Below are 10,812 nucleotides of genomic sequence, written 5' to 3' on the forward strand. Positions count from 1 at the left end.
ATTCCAAGTTTCTTGAAATTTTTTGTCAAATCGTCTATATTCAATAAAGGCATTTTCATCAAACCATTCTAATGTGCAAATCATCGATATCTGTATTAATGGTCTACCGACCATAGTGGTGAATTGCACCACATGAAATTTACTGGTCTAACCGACCATAATGGTGAGTTGCACCACATGAAAATTAATGGTCTAACTGACCATAATGGTGAATTACACCATAGTGGTGAGTTGCACCACAATAAAAATAATGGTCTACCGATCATAGTGGTGAGTTGCACCACATGAAAATTAATGGTCTAACCGACCATAATTGTGGGTTGCACCATAGTGGTGAGTTACACCACAATAAAGATAATGGTCTACCGACCATAGTGGTGAGTTGCACCACATGAAAATTAATGGTGTAATCGACCATAATGGTGAGTTGCACCACAATAAAGATAATGGTCTACCGACCATAGTGGTGAGTTGCACCACATGAAAATTAATGGTCTAACTGACCATAATAGTGAGTCGCACCATAGTGGTGAGTTGCACCATAATAAAGTTAGTGTAGCAGAAATAGAGCTGGGTGTGTCATTGGTGGTGGAGCATTGTACATTATTTGCAGTTGGTGTAGTAATTGGTGAAGAGGGATCCGTGAAGGAGAGCTTTGAGAGTGAGGTTCCATGAAGAAACTTGTGACTGAGTAACATTGCGTTGAAGTCATCATAAGAAATAGGGTCGATCCTTGTAAGAAGAGAAGACACCATGTCACGAAAACTAGTTTTTAGTCCACGATAAATGTAGAGATTAAAGGCACCAGGGCGCAAAGGATGCCCGGCAGCATTCAGTTCTTCAACAAGGGACTTGGCACGTTGAAGGAATTGAGAGACAGGTTCATCTTCTTTTTGCTATATTTCTTGGAGAGCAAGAGTGAGTGACATGATCTGGCTTTCAGAGGGAGAAGAGAAAGCCGTGGAAAGGGTCTGCTATATCTCACGACTGGTACGCTTACCAATAACTAGGGGAAATACTTCCTCAGACAGAGAAGCGATGAGAAGGCTGCGAATTAATGAATCCTGGTGACGCCAGGTAGCAGCAGCAATAGCATCAGTGGGGCACAGAGTTGTACCATCGAGATAGCCAAATAAATCCTAACCATCAAGGAATGGTTTGATTTGTGTTTGCCAAAATAAAAAATTCTTAGAGGTCAGCTTGATGGAGATGTAATGATGTGCTTGTTTGAAGGATGGGGTAAGGGAAGAAGCAGCCACAAATGGAGGGGAGGCAGCAGAAATGGCGGATTCCATAAGACCATCGTTTGCAGCCATGGAGAATAGAGAAATGAGAGAAAAAAAAAATTTTAGAGGAGAAGATGAAGTTCGTTGGAGCACTAAGGCTCTGGATACCATGCATATTATGTTTGGAATTCTACTGTGAAAAAAAGTCACTAACTTCATATATTAAATCAATTGAGAGATTACAAAGAGAGCTCATGCTTGAGCAACCAATAGGAAACAAATCCATAAACAATGAAAAAAATATCCCAAGGAATCCTCTACCGATTCAATCTTGCATACATGCATGGAAACCAAAATCAAATGAACTAGGAAGGGGATCACTCAATGACACGTGATAAATATGTGTTCGCCCAGCTGGAACCGTCTCAGTTGATAAGAAGAAAACTGGGTCGGTTCAACCGAATGGTATTGATACTAACTCATTCTCAAATGCCCCCCGCTCAAAAGATCCCTCTTTTGAAACTCTCTCTCTCTCTCTCTCTCTCTCTCTCTCTCTCTCTCTCTGCGTTTGTTTGGATTCTAAAATACCCATCCCTTTCATCTCCATTCATTTCTTCTATTCTTTGGTAGCCGTCTTCTTCTGATATATGTACTTTGGCCTTGTTTTGATCATTGCTTGATTGATCATCAATGGAAACCAAGATTGAAACCATCGATTCATGCAAGCTCGCATGCAACGGCGTGGGCAACATCCCTTCCTTTGGGGTTTCTGCCATCCAAAACCCGGTGGCTCCGTCTCTGGTTGCTGCTTCCGAGGCCACTCTAGGTCATTATCTAGCACGTCGACTCGTTGAGATCGGTGCCACTGACGTCTTCTCCGTCCCTGGTGACTTCAACTTAATCCTGCTCGATCACCTCATTGCAGAGCCTGGCCTCAACCTCATTGGCTGCTGTAACGAGCTCAATGCTGGTTACGCTGCTGATGGCTTTGCTCGCTGTCGTGGTATCGGTGCCTGTGTCGTCACTTTTACTGTCGGAGGTCTTAACCTTCTCAACGCCATAGCTGGTGCTTACAGTGAGAATCTTCCTGTAATTTGCATCGTCGGAGGGCCCAATTCAAATGACTATGGTGGCCTTAACAGAATCATCCACCATACCATCGGACTTCCCGACTTCAACCAAGAGCTTCGATGCTTTCAGACTGTCACTTGCTACCAGGTGCTTGTTCCCTCCAAATAACTTTCAAATTGTTGGCAAGAATTTTGGATTAATGGTTGCTTATGTTCAATCAATCTTAGGCGGTGGTGAATAACTTGGAAAACGCACATGAATTGATCGATACGGCCATCTCAACTGCTTTGAGAGAAAGCAAACCTGTTTATATTAGCATCAGCTGTAACTTAACGTCTATCCCTCATCCTTCCTTTAGCAGATAACCCGTGCCGTTCTGCCTTTCTCCCCGGTAATTTCTTGATATCCCTTTTTGGTGAAAATCTCAAAATTATCAATCAATTAGTTTGTTTATTTATTGAGAGTTATGTTCGATTTGCTTTGATTCACAGATTGAGTAATCAAATGGGTCTAGAAGCAGCTGTGGAGGCTACTGTAGAGTTCTTGAACAGGGCCGTCAAGCCAGTCATGGTGGGTGGTCCAAAACTCAAAGTGGCAAAGGCTTGTGAAGCCTTTGTAGAGCTTGCAGAAGCCTGTGGTTATGCCGTTGCTGTGATGCCATCTGCGAAAGGGTTGGTGCCAGAGCATCACTCTAGGTTCATTGGAACTTACTGGGGAGCTGTAAGCACTGCTTTCTGTGCTGAAATCGTTCAATCTGCTGATGCTTACATCTTTGCTGGACCCATTTTTAACGATTATAGCTCGGTGGGTTATTCACTTCTGCTCAAGAAGGAGAAGGCAATCATTGTTCAGCCTGATCGTGTAGTGATCCCCAATGGACCTTCATTTGGGTGTGTTCTAATGAAGGACTTCTTTCAAGCTCTTGCAAAACTGCGTATGAGAACTACCACCGTATATATGTTCCTGATGGGCTTCCTCTTAAATGTGAATCCAATGAACCCTTGAGGGTCAATGTTCTGTTTAGAACTGTTTTTTCGTTCTTTAAGAACAAAAAAACGCCATTTTATGTTTGGCTTGCCAGGTCCTTTTTTTGTTCTTTGTAGAACGAACCGATGGATGTTTTGTTAAAAGAACGTTCTTTACAGCAAAGAACAAAGAACAAAAGCTTGAGCAAATATCGAGCAAAACCCGTGAATCGTCAGACGCTTGAGAAAGAAACTTGCAAAGAGGAGGGGAAGAGAAGGGGAAACGAAGGAGACCACCCATAAGAGAACCTGCAGGTACCATGCCCTCTATCTCTCTCTCGCTCTCTCCCTCTCTCCCTCGCGTCTCTCTTCCTTTCTCACCCTTTATCTCGCTCTCTCTCTCTCTCTCTCTCTCTCTCTCTCTCTCTCTCTCTCTCTCTCTGTCTCTCTGTCTCTCTGTCTCTCTGTCTCGCTCTCTCTCCCTCTCTCACTCTCTATCTTGCTATCTCTCTGTCTCTCTCTGCCCGTCTCTCTCTGTCTCATTCTTTCCCTCTCTCTCTCTCTCTCTCTCTCTCTCTCTCTCTCTCTCTCTCTCGATCGTTGTTTTGTGATGATCTGACCAGGTCTGAATTTTTTCCTCCCATGTGTCTCAGGAATTGGATCTACATCCCTAAAATTTGAAGGATTCAGCCGAAAGGTATGATTATGGATTTGTTGAGAAAATTGATTTTTCGGTCTGGATTTTTAAGAATGGATGTTAGGGATTTTGGGGATTTTATTCATACATACTGTGATTTTCTGGTTTGTTTTTTAGGTATGGATGTATGGGTATAATGGATTTTGGGGATTTTATTATCTTTGAGTCATTCCAGTTGCTGCTTTTGCGTCTTTCTTCTTTCTTTCTCTGTGATGATTTTATTATCTCTCTGTCTCGTTCTTTCCCTCACTTCAGTTTTTTTGTCTCAGGATTTGGAGCAACAACTTGAAGGATTCTGCGTGATCCTCTCTACCACGACCCTGTCTGCAACTGAAGTGTGAAGGTGACTCTCTCTCTCCCACTCTCTCTGTAAGGTAGCAGATCTGTAGCTCTCTGCTCTCTCTTTGTAATGGCTGTTTACTCGATTTAGTTGGGTTTTTTTTTTCTCTCTCTATTTACCTGAATAGAAATTGCTTTGTATTCTTGATTTTGAATAAATTTTGAATAAATTTTGTATTCGATTTTCTTCCTTATGATTTTATCCTTCTATGGTAATGCGAGAATCGTGTTCTTCTCTATTTGCTTTTTTATTTCTTCAAAAAAAAAGAACATTTAAATTTTTTGAGCGAGATGATCTCTTGATTATGTTGTAAGTTGAGATTGTGGGTCTCTGTTGTTCGATGGAATGCATGGAGTTTCAGTTGGATATTACATTGTATAATCTATCTTTCCTTGTTTGTTTTGACTGAACTCTGTTGGATATGAAAAGTAAACTTACTATGCATGGGTTTATGTTGGTCTGCTTCATAAAATTCAGTATAATAAAATGCTATAAGCTCATCTCATTACTATACTAGTATGAAATCCTTATTGCTTACATCCTGCTATTTATGTGCTTCTTTTTGGTTAAATTTTATGGTAGACTGATACCTCACAGTGTCTTCAAGTTCATAATGTTGGATCTGCGGTCCTACATAAAAACTGTGGAAGCCTTTATATCCAGGCTAACACGGCTGTTATTCTTATAAATGCCCTTACTTTATATCATCACTAATGTATGTATATGTGTGTCTGCATGGAGCATGTGTCTCTTATTGTTGCTGACTCAGGAATTGCTTTTATTTTTCTATTTTTTATTTTATGAATTCCTCTATTTTTACCACTCAAGATTTACAAAATTTAATCTTCTACATTAAATGTTGAAGGACTTGGGAAAGGTGGGAAGTAAAGTGGGAGCCTGTCACATTATAACCCTCCAAATGGTATCCACTATAAAGAAAACTGTCTGTGTGTGTGTGTGTGTCTAATGTCAGATTGGAGGGCCTTCTTTCTCAATGGTCTCTAAGAGAGAGGGTTTTAAGAAAAGAGAGAGTTTTATTGGCTTGGGAGAAAGTGGTTGCAAGTTTATTGGTTGTACTGAACTTGGGTTTTGGGATGAGACGATGAGTCCTTGAGAGGGAGTGAGATGTTGTGATCTTATTGACCAAATCCTTGGGATAGGAGTGTCATGTCACTCTCCTGCTCTCATCCTCAAATTCTTGCCATGAGAGGAGACCACATATAATTCTCGAATTCAAATGTTTGAGAGCATATTCTAAAGAAAACCACTCCATGGGTTAAGATTAAAAGGAAAGAGTAACCTACCAAGCTGTTGTTGGAAAGCTTTGGAGGAATCCTAGTTATGTTAACTTCAAAAAAAAAATTTTGAAACCAGTAAACTAAAATAGCACAAGTCCAGCCATTATTATGGACTAACAAACCAGCAGGGTAAATTTTAAATTTAAACACATGACCAGAATAATGATTGAAGTCATATGTTCATATTGAAACTCAAACCAGACCCTATGCAGGTCAGATTATATAAGAAATTGTTGGGGTTCTATATAAGAAATTGTTGGGGTTCATGTGTTGGGCCTATGACCAAAACATGGCCTGGCCTCCCCTCCTCCCCCCCCCCCCCCCCCAACCATAAAAAAACCCCGAGCTCACTAGAGGGAGACAGCCTTCTGATTGCTAATTTTATTACAAGAGAATGGTGACTAGCAATTCCATTTTCAGGGCTATGATCAACCCATCTAAGTAGAGTTGTCTTCAGTTAGATTGATGTCAACAGATAGTCTTTCATACGGCAAATGAATTCTTCATGACTCCTTGCCTAATAGATGATTTCTGAATTATAGGGCTGTGATGGATCCATACTGTTAGACAGCAGTGCCACCATCATTAGTGATTTCTGAATTATAGGGTTGTGATGGATCCATTCTGTTTACAAGCTGACCAGATTGTATGTTTTTTGCATGTATAGACTGGTGGTCCTAGCTGGGAAGTACCACCTTACCACAAAAAAAAAAAATAGCTGGGAAGTACTACTGGGAAGAACAAAGTAAATTAATTAACAATACTTTATCTTGTGTCCCCTAATCAATGAGTACTTGATGGGTCTTTAGCTCAAATTGGTAGAGCACTTGACCATGTTCCAAGGGGATGGTGGTTCGAATCCACCGAGGCCCAATTTTTATTCAACTGTTCATAGCATTGTCAGTTATGACACTAATCCACATAAGAACCCAATTTTAATGGTATTTTCTAAATTTGGTATATTTTTATAATTACTTTGGTTATGTTAATGAGATATTTTAATTTTATGCCAAGGTTGGTAAGAGAGAAAAGAGTTTTACAAGTATTTATTGGTGTAATTTAGAAGGAAATGGCAATTTTGTAATTAACATCAAATAGGGAAGACGCCATTTTCGTTCTGAACGGCGTTCTTGAGACCGTTACCAAACAGTCATTTTTGGTCTCAGAACGCCGTTCTAAACAAAGAACGCAAAAGAACGTTCTTAGTCAAGAACACCCGTTCTTTGTTCAGACATTTACCAAACGTAGCCTTGAGGGTCAATGTTCTGTTCAAGCACATAAAAGCGATGCTATCGAATGACACTGCAATGATCGCCGAGACAGGGGATTCGTGGTTTAACTGCCAGAAGCTGAAACTGCCGCAAGGTTGCGGGTAAGGGGGAAAAAAATGAAATCAAGCCCTTTTTTTTTTGTACATTCGATGTTCTGCTTCTATATCAGTAAAATAGTTTGTAACAGCTCGATATTTCAGGTATGAATTCCGATGCTCTGCATCTGTTTCTGTGAAACAAACTGAAATAGATGGGTGTTTCAGGTATGAATTCCAGATGCAATATGGATCAATTGGATGGTCAGTTGGAGCAACTCTAGGATATGCACAAGCTGCAAAGGATAAGCAAGTCATTGCCTGCATTGGAGATGGAAGCTTCCAGGTGACTTCCTAGTCTTTTCTTCACTCACTGTGAGTGTGATTTTCTTAGCAGCAAATATATAGATTCAGAACTTCTAATTAATGGTAATTCATGGGTAGGTGACAGCACAAGATGTATCGACAATGATACGTTGCGGGCAGAGAACCATCATCTTCCTGATTAACAATGGTGGATACACTATAGAGGTTGAGATTCATGATGGACCATATAATGTGATTAAGAACTGGAACTACACTGCATTGGTGGATGCAATCCATAATGGTGAAGGGAAGTGCTGGACTACTAAGGTTGGCTTAAAAGCTCTGAAGTTTTGGGTCTAGATTGTTTTAACTGTAATGGGTAGATAACTAGTCCTGTATCAATTTTTTATCAACATTGGTGGTGCCATTACAGGTACGATGTGAAGAGGAGCTTGTGGAAGCAATAGAAACAGCCACAGGAGCGGAATAGGATTCTCTGTGCTTCATAGAAGTTATTGTTCACAAAGATGATACAAGCAAAGAGCTCCTTGAGTGGGGGTGGGGGTGGGGGTGGGGGGGGGGGGGGGAGATCAAGGGTCTCAGCAGCAAATAGCCGACCACCAAATCCTCAGTAGATTCCAGTCTACAGCTCTTTAATAGTTTCTAGTCTGCAGCTTTCATCTGAACCTAAATAGGATATGTCCTCAAGGTGATAATAAAGTGTTCACTTGTTAGTTTTTTGGTTTTTGTTTTTTTTAAGAAAGGATTAATTACTGTTTGTGATTAAAATTAATTATATTTATTATTATTTAAAGCAAATCTCTCCAATTCTCTCAACAAAATTAGATTTACCAAAAGTAATTCGGTTAACAATTATAGAGAGAAAATCTCTCCAATTCTCTCTCATAAAATTAAGACAATAAAAAAAAAACCTTAATTAAATAAGGTAGATATTCATTTTCTCTCTATCTCTTTTGCTTGCTGTTTTTTTTTTTTTTTTTCTTCTAAAAAATACTTCTTTATTCTCAATGATATCTGCCCTCTCTCTCTCTCTATTTGAATCCACAAAATCTCAAAATGTTTCTTGCTGTTTTTTTTTTTTAAATATCTTTTTTTATTCTCAATGATCTCGCTCTCTCTCTCTCCAATTCCTTAGCAAATACCGATATCGATTCCTGGCCGATCCCGTTTCAATGGGTTGGTACTGACAAGGGTAAAATTGTAAAAAAAAAAAAATCTAATTTTTGAACAAAAAAAAAGGTAAGCCTAACCGATAGATCGATTTAGGACCAATACCAATTCTTGGTCGATCTTGTATCGATGGGTTAGTATAGACAAAGGTAAAAATATATTTTAAAAAAAACTAATTTTTTAAAAGAAAATAGGGTAACCTAACCGATGTAGTCCGATAAGTACGGTTCCCAATCGGTATCGGTGGAGATGGAGATCGATACCGATTCCTGGCCGATCCCGTATCGGTGGATCAATACGGACAATGAAAAAAATGTAAAAAAAATATATCTATTTTTTTTTTTTTAAAAGAAAACAGGGGTAAACCTAACCGATCCCGACCAACACAGATCGGTCTGCAACGGTTAGATTACCCTATTTTCTTTCCAAAAAATTATTATTTTTTAAATATTTTTACCCTTGTTCGTACTAATCCATCGATATGGGATTGGCTAGGAAACGGTATCGGTCTCAATAGATACCGATCCGTGCCGGTCGGGATCGGTTAGGTTTACCCCAGTTTTCTTTTTTTCTTTTTTTAAATTACATTTTTACCCTTGTTCGTACCGATACACCAATACAGGATCGGCCGGGAATCAATACCCATCTCCATCTCCACCGATACCGGTCTGGAACGATATGTATCGGATTGCATCGATTAGGTTACCCTATTTTCTTTAAAAAAAAAAAAAATTTTAATATATTTATACCCTTGTTTGTACTAACCCACCGATACGGGATCAGTTAGGAATTGGTATTAGTCTCAGTCGATACCGATCCAAATCGATCTGTCGGTTAGGTTTACACTTTTTTTGTTCAAAAATTAGATTTTTTTTGTATATTTTATTAGATCGATTTAGATCGGTATCGACTGAGATCAATATCAATTCCTGGTCGATCTTGTATCGGTGGGTCAGTATAGACAAATGTAAAAATATATTTTTTTAAAAAAACTAATTTTTTGGAAGAAAATAGGGTAACTTAACCGATGCAGTCCGATAAATATGGTCTTCGATCGGTATCGGTGGAGATGGAGATCAATACCAATTCTTGGCCGATCCCGTATCACTGGATCGATACGGACAATGAAAAAAATCTATAAAAAAAACCTAATTTTTTTTAAAAGAAAATAGGAGTAAACCTAACTGATCCTGACCTTCACGGATTGGTCTGCATCGGTTAGATTACCCTATTTTCTTCCAAAAAAATAATTATTTTTTATATATTTTTACCCTTGTCCGTACTAATCCATCGATATGTGATCAACCAAGAATCGATATCGGTCTCAGTAGATACCAATCCATGCCGGTTGGGATCGGTTAGGTTTACCATTGTTTTCTTTTTCAAAAAAATTACATTTTTACCCTTGTTCGTACCGATCCACTGATACAGGATCGGCCAGGAATCGATACCGATCTCCATCTCCACCGATACCGGTCCAAAACAATTTGTTTCGGTAAATTAATATATTGTAACTTAGGTTAGTAAAAAATAAAATATAACAACTGTTTTCAATTTTGCTTTAAGGATTCTAACATATACTAATTTGCAGAATAAGTTTAATTATATTAGAGAAATAATCTCAAAAGTTGAAACTGAAGAACCATGGTATAACACATGCACAAATGTAGCAAAAAGGTACACCTCAAAGGAGCAAAAGCAACATGCGAAAAATATGCAAATGATGATACAGAGTATACACAAAAATAAGATTCTAATTTACCAATAAATCAATGCAACAAATATTTATTTTAATAGTATTTTAAATTAACAATTATTTCACATTCACAGGTACTTAGTAAAATTCAGGGTCTCAAATGACACAGAAACAATAATTGTGATAATATTTAATGATATTGAAACAATTACCGGATTATTAGCATTTGAATATGCAAAATCAACAGAAAACGTAAACAAATTCTATTAATTTTTTAAAATAAATTTACTAAAGTAAATAAATAAATTACTACACTTAAATATATATTTAATGTTTATTTTCTATTTTGTATCACAAAGAGTTTTTAAAGTCTTGCGTATCCCAAATATACTGTTTCTATTTCAAAATTGATGACAGGAACAATTCAAGTAGAACATCTAAAAGAATCATTACAGATACACTCAAGAAAAGAAATGCGAAAAAGAAGGAAGTCATTGAATTAGAAGACAATGAAAATAAAATAAAATAAAAAGAAGATAAAAACTGAGAAGTAATAGATTTGGAAAGCTAAAAGGCATAGCTGCAAAGAGTGTATTTAGAAGTTATTTAAGGATTGATGATAATGAACATTGTAAATATTAACGATAGTAGTGTTTTAAATTTATTAATCTTAAATTTTACTTCAATTTCTTTTTCAAGGGAATGATTTTAACTTC

At 38.0% G+C, this 10,812-nt stretch overlaps 1 pseudogene; it reads left to right on the forward strand.

Annotated features, from left to right (window-relative positions):
• The first annotated feature begins 1,916 nt into the window (after positions 1–1,916).
• On the forward strand, positions 1,917–7,903 carry LOC122670988 (annotated as a pseudogene).
• The last annotated feature ends 2,909 nt before the right edge of the window (positions 7,904–10,812 follow it).

The sequence above is a fragment of the Telopea speciosissima genome, chromosome 8, assembly GCF_018873765.1.
Source record: "Telopea speciosissima isolate NSW1024214 ecotype Mountain lineage chromosome 8, Tspe_v1, whole genome shotgun sequence".
NCBI classification, from domain to species: domain Eukaryota; kingdom Viridiplantae; phylum Streptophyta; class Magnoliopsida; order Proteales; family Proteaceae; genus Telopea; species Telopea speciosissima.